The 12,239-nt window shown below is 36.4% G+C and overlaps 1 long non-coding RNA gene across 1 annotated transcript; it reads right to left on the reverse strand.

Moving 5' to 3' along the window:
* Nucleotides 1-1,371: 1,371 nt before the first annotated feature.
* LOC119736216 lies at nt 1,372-7,988 on the reverse strand. The gene is made up of 3 exons (XR_005272289.1): nt 7,617-7,988; nt 6,683-6,689; nt 1,372-1,385 (listed from the first exon to the last, which is right to left on the reverse strand). It is a non-coding gene; the product is annotated as an uncharacterized LOC119736216 (long non-coding RNA).
* Nucleotides 7,989-12,239: the final 4,251 nt, after the last annotated feature.

The raw sequence follows: 12,239 nt of genomic DNA on the forward strand, positions 1-12,239 counted from the left end.
GGTTAGGGTTAGGGTTATAGGGTAAGGATTTTGGGGAAAATCGGTATTGGGGAACATACATGTAGGTATGTACGCAATGGAAGCACATTCAATGTAGATGCATAGACACTGGAAGCTGAACTTGCTATAATGCAAGATAATTATACTCATCTTGAATTCCAGAAAGACTAAAACGGCAACATGGGAGGATTAGGCCTATACTTCTTCTCACACAAAAAACAAAGGGTTGCGAATGCCTCACTCGTTCCTTACACACTCGTATGGGTTATTTATTTCCCCCAATTAAATGCCTCTGCTTGTTACTAAAGAGTAACATCAAAAACTGTCCAATATGGCTCCATTCTGCTTCCAATGCCTATGCAAAATGATAGTTATGAGTGGTTATGTGATGTGTGTTTCTTTTATTTACCTGTTATGGGCTTGCCATCAGTACCTGTTGGTTGTGTTGGTTCTGGAGGAGGTGTTGTGGGGACTGTAAGTTCATGCAATACAGATATAATTATGATGTTAATAACACTGGTGTGTTAAAGCAAACATGCAAAGCTCCATGTAATAGGTATTTCCGTCAAATTCTTTTGTACTCCTGTGACCCAGGCGTCAATTGGTGGGGAATAAAATTTGTACCCTATTAATTTTTTATAATGATTTTGTAGCTCAGAATAGCTGATTCAATGACTCCAAACTCGAAAATGATGTTTAAGAGATGATATTTTGCTAAAACAAAATTGGTTTTAGTAGTCAGAAATTGCCTCAGATTGCACCACATAGCGTCTAGAATCCCCCCCCCCCCAAAAAAAAATTGGGCCCTTAAACGGGCCCCGAACCCCGAAACCCACGCCATTAGGGCTTCGCGCTCACATTAGTGCTCATCAAGGTACATGTATGTTCCCCCTCCCACTTTTGAGAAGCCATTGAAGCCCTTGCTCTTGTCATAATATGTGCCGTGTTGTTTGTAAGGATTCGGACATGCACAAATTGGTATAGTGAAAATCCCTTATTACTATACCTCATACATATTCATGATCGAGAGCCGAACGTTCACTGGTCAATTCACCATCACGTGCCAGATGTTATTCTTGCTGTTTACCAAACGCGCGCGAGAGGATTCACGCACATTGTTAATACGCATGAGTAGTAGACTGTCGCATGGGTTACCCGTGCGACAGTCTACTACGCATGCGTTCTACAGAGCAATCGAGATACTGTCGCACGGGTGCAGTACGCACGCGCGAACATCGCACAGGAGAGATGCATGGTTGCGCGGTTCGCGTTAATTTCCAGAGCTCAATGATGCCGTACTGGAGAAAATGTATAGACCGTGTAAAGATGTCTCCTGTACAAAAGAAAGTTGTACACATTGCAAACAACTGTATTTACATGTACAACTGTAGTAACTGTATTATATTGCAAACGAACCGAACTAGTAATTGAAGTTGAATCTTTTGGTGAGCTGTACAAGTTTCCCCGAATTTTGTTTTAGGTGCATAATAATAAAACAAAATTCGGCAACTGAATATGTATGAGGTATAGTAAAACAAAATATAACATGGTTTATTTCGGGTGGACAGTTGATATTAGCTCCCCTCGGTACTGGAAGTTGACAAACTAGTTCCCTCGGCTTCGCCTCGGGAACTACTGTAGTTTGTCAACTTCCAATACCTCGGGGAGCGAATATCGACTGTCCACCCTCAAACCATGTTATATTTGTATACTGTGGTATTTTTTTGGTGTACAGGAGAAAAAAATGACTACTGTTACATAATTGGCATTTCTCAGCAACTTAAGAGTCATTTCGTGTAAATACTTCATATACATGTAAGTGTCCACGCTCAAAAAAAATCGAATTTTTTTATACTTTGTGGGATGAAAGGACTTTGGGAGTAAGTAAGCAATTTTGAGGCTGCAAAAATTAATTGTTTGCATTATTTTCAAACGTCATCAAGCCAAACTGCAAAGTAATGTCACAAAAGTAACTATATCAGGACAAAGTATCATCCTTACCCTTACAAGAAAAAAATTATACTATTTTTAGACCCTATAATACAGCATGTTTTTACAACTAGCAAAATTGCATTTTTAACCCCATTTTTATCCCTCCAAAATGACACTTGCCAGGGCACTCAGAATAATTTCCCTTCCTTCTCCAGTGTTCATTATGAGTAACTAACCCTCCCCTCCCAAAGAATCGTACAGAATATGTATTATTGTTAAGGTTACATGTTAATTGCCTTGCGGAAAGTCCACTTTTTTACATACACTATGTACATGTACTAGGTTTCACTATTTTTTTGTCAACGTGGGAGCGGTTTGGAATATCTGGAAAGCGCATGGGGGGGGGGGTGTAATGTGGATACATGTACATGGTACATATGTACATAATGCTAATTTTTTTTTTTACACTGTAATTGCATTTATTTTATTATTTTCAATACAGAGAAGTGATATGGCGATTACGAGAGCAAATAACTCGTATTTTTATATTAAAATACATGTACTTTAAAACAACTATCACTCTAGTGAAAACTCAAAATGGCCTCTATATTGATTGATTGAATTGAATGTGTAAATATGGTCAGATCAAGCACATATAAAGTCGAATATAGTACCGTTATGGGTGCTGCTATGCCCTCCAAAATCATAATTTCGTAATCAGCATGACATTTTGAGTCTCTTCCAAACTGTCATCAGCAGTCAACATGGCCACACTTCTGTGGTGCATCCATTGTTACATGGCAAGCAATCTAAATGTATTGGTGCTTATAAATTACAGCCTCAAAATTGCCGAAAAATGGCCAAAACACATAATGGCCGGTAACCATGGCAACGGGCAAAATAAAAGTTTAAAAAGTCTATTTTGGTTACTTGCTCCCAAAGTCCTTTCATCCCACAAAGTTTTTAAAAATTCGATTTTTTGAGCGTGGACACTTGTATGAGGTATTTACACGAAGTTACTCTTAAAGTACTATTTTCTTGATTGTTTCACTATTTAAAAGAAGAAAAGCATCAGCTTTAATCTGATACCGTACCCAAAACATAAAAATTCACCAATCCGTTTGTCTATAAAAAGGCAACTGTTTAAGGGTTGCATTTTTGTTCACCCTGTAGATAAAAAAAACTAAATTACATTTGGATGTGATACAAAGCTGGGATGCGACTTATAAATCTAGTGTTGTATAAATATTTTTAAATGAGTAAAATGAAAGGAAATGCTGATTTGTATAGTCTGAACCGGTCATGTTATTTAATATTGATCATGAACAAGTCATATCATAAAAAAGAGCAAGACAATTCAAAATGAGAAGCAGTAGTGCCTAATTGGCATGTTAAATGTTCTCGATCAGGGGAACAAATCCTTCCAAAGTACAGGTTTGATCATATAGAACACAAAGAAAATATGATCCTTTTTCTTTTAGAAAATGAAAATGAGAGTAAAGATGCTTGAAGACTAGGTCTATAGCTTGGAAAAACCCATAAAATATTTTGAGACAATGATATGTTTCATATCGCAGTATTATTTCCTAGTTTTATTTTCGGGGGAAAAATTGCAATAACTTCCTCATTTTCAAAAATGAATCCAAATAATAACCACTCTGTATTTATTTTTGCTTTTGTTGAATTTTTCTAAGGTTATTTTTTTTACAATATATCCTTGTTGATGAAAAGATTTATGGCGCACATAATGCATCTGCAATGTAGGTGGTCCTGTATGCGTTCACTGCATATAAACCACAGACGCCATGGTGATTTGGCATTCTGCCAAGAACCCAAACATATACATGTAGCACATACACGTAGCGCGGGCGAACAAAATTATCCTGGCTACCAAACACAGTCATACTATTCATGCATAATACAAGTGCAGCTATAATAAACTTCCCCCTTGACCTTTCCTAGGTACAATGCCACTGGTTCCCGGTCCCTCTATTCACTGCGGTTTGTGGGGCCGGAACCAGTCCAGGGCATGATGTCATTGGATAACCTCATGCTGGGGAAAGTCCCTTTTGGCTCCCAGACTGGGCGTTGTTTATATAAATTATGCATAAACACACAGACCTTTGGCTTGGTACAGCCTCTGTGAGCAGTGAGGGATAGCATAAAGCTGCAATGAAGAACAATGACTTGCAACACTTTACTGCAGCATATGTAGGCCGTTTGTGTAGCCAGTTGCCCGACAACCACTGATGACTAATTTGTTTTCATCTAAACAGAGTTGTTGTGCATCAGAAAATATAATCCCCCAAACTAAAAATATGTCCATAATGAAATATATTTCTCTGAAGCATTTTTTGCACATAATTATTTTTCACAGTGTTGGGCAACTGCTGATACCCTTGTGGGTCACATGCTGACCACATTCTCTAAGTCTGAGGTTGTATGTTCGGTTTTATGTCCCTGTAAAATCTGGATAACTGACCATGCTCCTTCAGTGAAGTAGCACGCAAAAGGCCTAACATTTTCTTTTAATGTAATTCTGGTGGTCTTTCAATTCTGTAAATTAATCGGTTTCAAAATCTGGAACACTATAAAAGCAGAGAGATTTCCACTGAGCACAACAACAAACTGGCTTTAATGTAGCTTATTTTTAGCACATACATGTATGCAGTATTGCCCTATCAATGTTCAAATGCCTTTTCGAGATTCAGTTTCCTCTTTCATCATTCTGAAACCAAACCAAGATTTACAGCGGAACGCCAACATGTACTTTAAAAACACATGAACCATGAGTCATTGGAAAATAGAAATCAAGACAATCCGTTGACGGAGATTAAAAAACCCACATGTTTACCAATGTAAATGGTACATGCATGTCATTTTTCGTTTAAAGGTTTTTTTTTATGACTGAGTGTACCCATACATGTATAAGCCCTAATGTATTGTTCATCAAAAACAACACATTTAATTGTAGAAAGAAAAAAAAACATTTTAGTTTGAAGGGAGTAAATGACTGACCAAATACTAATACCAAATGAACTCACAAAAAAATCTTGCCACAACTGGTCAAAGCGATATACACATAGCTGATATTTTCAAAATGAATTCAAACCAGACAAGTTAAATCATTATACATGTAAAAAAAGGTTAAAAGATGGAGTACTGAAAGGATTGTTATAATTTAGAGATACATAACATGTACATGTACATGTCTATAGATACACGTACATGTATACCATCAAACAGCATTATCACTATCGACAGCTTAATACACATGTACCATAGGTCTATCAACAACACCGGAAAATATAAGCACCATTATCTACAGAAAAGGTTAAATATTAACAATGTTTTCATAATTAACACCGCTTTCAGTTAACACTATCAGCATTTTTACTGATGTTCAATGAATCGATTCTGTATATGTCGTAGGCCTATTATAAGCAAGTCAAAACTGAGCTATAACTAAATGTGTTCAGTAATAACATTAAAATGACTGAATGGTTCAATATTTTTCCTTCTGTTTCCAGTATGTACAGGTAGATTAAAATGCTTTCCTCGGAGTGGTCACGTTTTAGCCCATCAAGACGAACTATTGTGGTGTTATACAAATAACGCCCGAAAATAGATATGTACATGTATATGAAAATTAATATCTTTTTCCTTTAGGGGTAATTATAAGTCACCCGCTTACATTGTATAAGTAATAATATACGGAAACTTCATTGCTATGATTAATCACCATGGCAACTGCACCTATAATGGGCAGTAACCATGACTACAGTTTGCATTAATAAACAGCACACGCTATGTCAGCACAGGGCGGTTTTCCTGCAATTTCCCTTTATTGCCATTGAAATTCTCTGCATCTTTGTGTCTGCAATTATGGGTGTGGCAGAAACTGGGAATTATTCGTGTGACATAATTTATGTCAGAAAAAAAGGCCCAATTTTTAAGAGAAAAGACAGTCACAAAATACCTCATTAAATTTTCTGCAATGTACATGTGTACATGTACATGTATACAGTTGTACCCTGATAAGAAGAGCACTGTTTATACAACATCCTGCTTATAACAAGGAAAATGTTAGGCCCTAAGTCTGTTTTTCTTCTTTTTTCTGTGTTTTCCATTACTGATAATAAAACTATAACAAGGTAATTTGTTAAGTCCCAAGGACCTTGTTATGTGGTGTTCTACTTTACATAACTTTAAATAAGGAAGAAGACACCAGACAGTCATGACAGTAAAAACACTTATCTTTAACTTGTGTGTGTAAATTTATTGAACAGCAATAACAAGTTATAACAATCTTAACAATCTTAAATAAGGAAGAAGACACCAGACAGTCATGACAGTAAAAACACTTATCTTTAACTTGTGTGTGTAAATTTATTGAACAGCAATAACAAGTTATAACAATCTTAACTGTTTTAAAACATAAATTTGTAAACATGAAAAAATGCCCTTTACCTGCAACAGCACTGGTAAGAAATAACACAATGTTTATTGAGTGTAATCCGTTCTTGATTTACAAATTACACAACTGGCCATAATAACAACATCTCTTTCAACAACATCAAATGCATTAACTTTTTGAAAACTTTGGCCCTCATGCCTTCTAACTAGAATTTGAACTTGAACAAGCAAAACTGATCATATTTCACTTATTTTGTTGCACGATAGAGAGAAATACTGTTTGAGACTCTTACAAACAACCCTGTCTCAACATATAAAACAAGTGAATTTTAACAATAAACCTGAGATTAAAAATGTGCATTGCATTTTTGCATTTACAGACTGATTGCAATGTGGTTAAAACCAAACAAAACAATTAAGAACGCCCTGTTGATTATAGGATTAACCTGAAAATAAAAAGAACTTGTTTCATCAGCTGCAAAAATCAGAATGTTTTTCCTTCTTTAGTTTGGAATTAAATACTACATTAGCTGATGTAAAGCATCATAATATATAGAACCATCTCAGAAAATTAATATCAAGAGCCTTTTTTATATATGTTTTAGAAAGTTTGAAAGTCCCCATCACCCTCATCTTTTGTATTTTACACTGCACTCCAAATGAGCCATCAACTTTATTTTCTCAGTCACTACCGCTATGTTAGCCAATGATGTACTCAAAATAATTAATTCCATGTACATGTACACAAAACAAATAATGCACATTTGTTTTCATTTTCAGCATTTCTCAACCTACCCGTGTATCACTTGCACATGTGTTAATATTTTTTCAGGAACTTAACTATCTCATGCATCATGGATTACATACATTTGTACATCAGCGTTGTGGCTGGAGATGACCCACATCATTAATTGGGTCAAGTCTGGTCACCTACAAATGTTTACAAGGTGAAACACGAGGACATTGACAAAGCCCCAAACAAAACTTGCACAATAAATGACTGCAGTTGCATGTAGAAATAGGCATGACTGGTAAAGAGCTAGGAACCTCATCAAATGGTCAGGTCACTTTAGACATACATATGTACCGGGTCAACAAATAACAATGCATATTAAATATTCATATCACAAACTGAAATTCAGCAATGTGGTATACATACATACATGTACTGGTAGTTAGCATACAGGTATAATGTACATGTACTGTACATGTACACACATGTGCACGAGCTACATACTGTACATGTACCAGAGTATAGGCCCTATCACAGGGTCCTGTGGTCAGTGAACAGTAACCTCATGACCTGAAAGGCAAGCAGACAGCAGAGTGCAATGACCTGACTGACCCCACACAAATAAACACAGTGGGAACCTTGTGGTTAACCATGGAGCTATCCAAAAAAGCTAACTGTCAACAGTTAACCAGTAATCTCCAACAGTTATTCATTAATCCTCTGAGGACTATTTACAGGATGACTGTATAAGAGAATTCCCACATCTAAATGGAGGGACTGGGCAATAATTAATGCCCTGAATTCATCCAGCTACAGGGTGCAAATCTATATGAACTGTTTACAGCACAACACAGTGTCACACAATACAAGTGAAGTGACCATTTTTTACTGTCTAGGAAATGGGTGTAACATAATATTATCAACCTATACATGTACAAAAATGTACATGAGTGTACACTGAATTCTTCCCACTTCAGTCATAGAATGCAGTATGTTTATTAATTCAAGAATTTACAGACCTGCTACTATATGTATTCTGTATTCTTTTCAAATGGGATTGTGTGTTATTATTTATGTGATTAGAAAACCTGGTATTAAACATTTAGGCGAAGTAAAAAAAAAAAACATGTTTAGCGTCCCCGCCCGCTTCCTTTTTAGAGGCCGCCTCCTTTTTTTTTTTTTTTTTTTTTTTTTAAAAGACAAAAATTGATAAATTTTAACGATCTCTGACGAAAGAAATCGTATTTTTAGACTTTTATACCGTGTATAAAGCTGTGGAAATAGTCAATGAGTCCAAGTGGCGGCCATTTTGAAAAAAGCTGGTAACCATCTTGAAAAATAGCCCGGCCGCGTTGTCTTGAAAAATGTGTCGGGCGGCCATTTTGAAAAAAAAAAAAAAAAAAAAAGGGCCTCCTCCTTCCTTTTTGTCAAAGAGGCAGGACGCTAAACATGTTTTTTTTTTTTTTTGCCTTATAGGACCATGACTTCACTGAATTCATTAACATTCTGTCCAACTCCAAACCTTTCACGGTTTTTGGGTGTGTTTTGTGGCAATTGTGGACCGGTAGGACAAAAGGGTTAGGGCACAAAACATACGCCCACAATTGATCGATAGTCCACGACTGAAATTCGTGTACAGAACCAATGACATGAATGAGAGCTGTTGCTAAAAAGTTAACAAAGGAATGAGGATAAGGGACAATAGCGTGTCTATGTGGGAGTGTTGGGCTGTTTGTTTGTTGGTTTTTTGTTTTTTTTTACGAAAACAAGACTGTGAACCCCTGCAACTACTCAATATACATTCATGTACTTTACTTTCAAAGTAATATATGCGGGTACCATACACTGTATAAATAGCAGCATAGATAGCACACTATTTGATTTGGGTGGACTCTTGTTATTCAGGAAGCATGGAGTTACATTTAATCTTTCTGACATCCGTCTTGATTTCCCGTTCCCAATAATTGTTTGAACACATTGTTTTATAACAGCCTGATGATCTCCTTTTGTTCACTGCAATGAAGATGCAAAAGTCTCTTTTAAAAAAGGGTGTTTCATTCGGACTCTCCGACTAATTCGTATACTTCCATGACAATTTAAAATACGATTTACTTTTTTCTACTCAGATTGAGCTTTCTTTGTGCACAATTTGGTTTTTTTTAATATTAAGCAACCAATGTATGAGTTAGGTAACTAACAATGAATCCTTTTTAATCCTTTTTAATTATGCTAATCATATAAACTTCAATAAAACATGACTGACCAAAAAAAAAACAAACAAACAAACAACAAAAATAACAATTGTACACTCTTCACGTGTGTGCATGGGTGAATGCATAATTGCACACTATGCCTACAGGTAATCTCATTACATGTATCAGGGATCATCTCAAAATATGTAGTATTTCTTTCTCAATGCTTTCAAAATTTAATGGGAACACTTTTTAGAAAACACAATTAACATGACCCTGCTCAATGGAAAACGTTATATTTACAGGGTGTATCCAAATGGTAATTGGAATATGGTTTCCCTGTTAAACATGGTAAACATCGAACCAAAAGTAACAACGAGAATACCGGTATCATCTGAGATCCCAGGCCGCTCCCATTGGAAACAGTAGGCCTATGTCATGATCTTAATTCACGTACTCTCTTAATTCAACAATATAAAGCAGCAAAACTTATTTGTTGGATTTTTAGTTGAACAACAGGCAAGCAAAAGTGTATTGCTGTAACTGTGGGATCCTAGCTTTAAACTTTAAAGCTACTCTATGCACATTGCAGTCTATACATTTGTATGAAATGGATTCAGCTATAAATTTGTCTCTTGCAAAATACTACGTTGGAGCAAAGAGCAGGGAATATGGTTGGAGAGACGTGTTAAATGTAAGAAGAAGATCAGAATTACCTGTCAAGTGTTCAAAGCCTTCTGAAATTCAGACAAATTACAATGTGTGTTACCAACTTCTAAGAGGCATCTTGGGGTGCACCATTTTCTCAAGGGGGCCCCTGAAGGCAACCAATATTGTTATGTGCAATTCAAGAATTTAAATAGAGGGAGGGGGAGCAATTTCGCTGGGAATGCACCCCGCCCCCCCCCCCCCAACCCCTAGTTACACGCCACTGTACACATGTACATGTACATGTATGTTACCAAAGAGAAACACTCAGTTGTCCCTGCACTTGAAATAACCACATGCATGGTCCTTTGACAAAGGGCACAAATCAAGTATGTACACCCACAGGGCTGCTTCTGGTGTACTTTTTGAGATACAGTTTACTGCATTCAATCACCATTATTACATTTGACAATGGAGTTACTGAAGGAAAGTCTTGCTAGCCAGGAAACCTTGTGGCAAGATCACCAAGGTCATGGAACACAAAAAACTGGGGATTTGCATAAAGAGGCAGACACCAGGAAATGCAACCAAAGTCCATATTTGTTGATGATTTGTCATACAAGCTATACAAGCACCACTGAACCATGCTTCAACTTACATGTAGCCTAAAATAATACTATCCAAACCTTAATAAAATCTTGAAACTACTTTATCAAGTCATCATGTACCAATGTAATTGCCTTTGTATATTAATGTGGTAGCAGTGAATCCATGTTTCATTTCCAGTGTAAAGACAACAGAGCATTAAATTTACGGTACATCATGACTCATAGGCCTACCATCAATGCAAAGTGTATGTGTCACATACAGCTACAGCCACTCCTAATCAATTCCTAATGCATGATGTATCAAATGCTTTCCCATTTGCAGGAACATTTGTACATACACATGTACATGTATATGTACATATGTACATGTGTACATTGTACATTTACCAGCACGTCATTCAATGAAAGGGTATATGTCTGGGAAGAGCTGAACTCGTGAATGTAGATGTACATGAACACAGCATCACAGACACAACTTGTGTCAATGTGACACTACAATCAACATGAACTGAGATCAGAGTAGAATTAGAAACAAATATATTTTTTCGGCTATAATCATGTTTACAAATGTATGTGCACATGGCTGAAAGGGGAGGGGCCGGGGGATGGGGGAGGGTGGCTTGAACATGCACATGATTGGATTTTCAATAATTCACTTAGGAAAGTTTTTAGTTTTTAATTTAAATGAGGGTCTTTCCAGCATGCAAAATATGAAGTACATGCATGTTGTCCACATGGGTACAGTTGTCTAAAATGAGAGAGGGGCCTAGCGTGAGCTAACAATGAAAATTGTTGGATATTGAATTATTTTGCAAATTTTGACATTGAATTATTGATCTCCATCATGTTCATGTGTCTAATATAATATGCACATAAATTTGTCTAAAGCTTTATACTAAATATTAAGCAAATATTCCGCAAAGAGTCTCCGAACCCTCAAGATGGCATCCAGTGGCTGATGCAATGCTCAGTCACTATAGGACAACTGGAATGTTCATCTGCTAGGTCTGTGCCTACCGGTAGATTGGTAAAAAAAAAAAAAAAAAAACCTACATGTACCTAAACTACTTTGTACCAGTGAATGTTATTCCTCACGATTTTATGGATGGTAATTCTTATCAGTGTGACAACTCGCTCATGCAGGTTCATTTATCCACACTGACAGGGGGACACTTAAATCCCATGGCTGAACATATAAACTGCAGTCAAAGCAAGACAGGCAAGAATCACATCCAGTCTGTACAGGATACTCCCAGCTCCACCTGAAAAACATAAAAGATGGAGGTGTAAATGTGGCTTGGGGGGGGGGGGGAACACTTATTCTCTCAAGGCTGGAATTAGCAAAACTTTCAGTGAAATGCGTAAAAAAAAAAATATTGTATCACAGACTTGTTTCAGAGTGAAATAGCAATTGAAGTTCAAATTTAATATTGTGTTAACATTTACAATTGTTCCTACCGATATTTTGTTGAGATTCAAAACGTTAATCAACTCACATTTTGTTTCTCAACAAAATACCGTAGGAACAATTGTAAATCTTTTTGACTGAATCTGGATGCATATACATGTACGTACATGTACATGTGACCTCAAAGTAAAGCAGATTTATGTTAAAAAAACATCAACCACCATCAATCTTTCCAATCAGCAACTTTTTTTTTACAAAATATACATTGAGGTAGAACTAGAACAAATTTGAATGGGGCAGAA

This window comes from Patiria miniata, unplaced genomic scaffold (assembly GCF_015706575.1).
Source record: "Patiria miniata isolate m_02_andy unplaced genomic scaffold, ASM1570657v1 HiC_scaffold_29, whole genome shotgun sequence".
In the NCBI taxonomy this organism is placed as follows: domain Eukaryota; kingdom Metazoa; phylum Echinodermata; class Asteroidea; order Valvatida; family Asterinidae; genus Patiria; species Patiria miniata.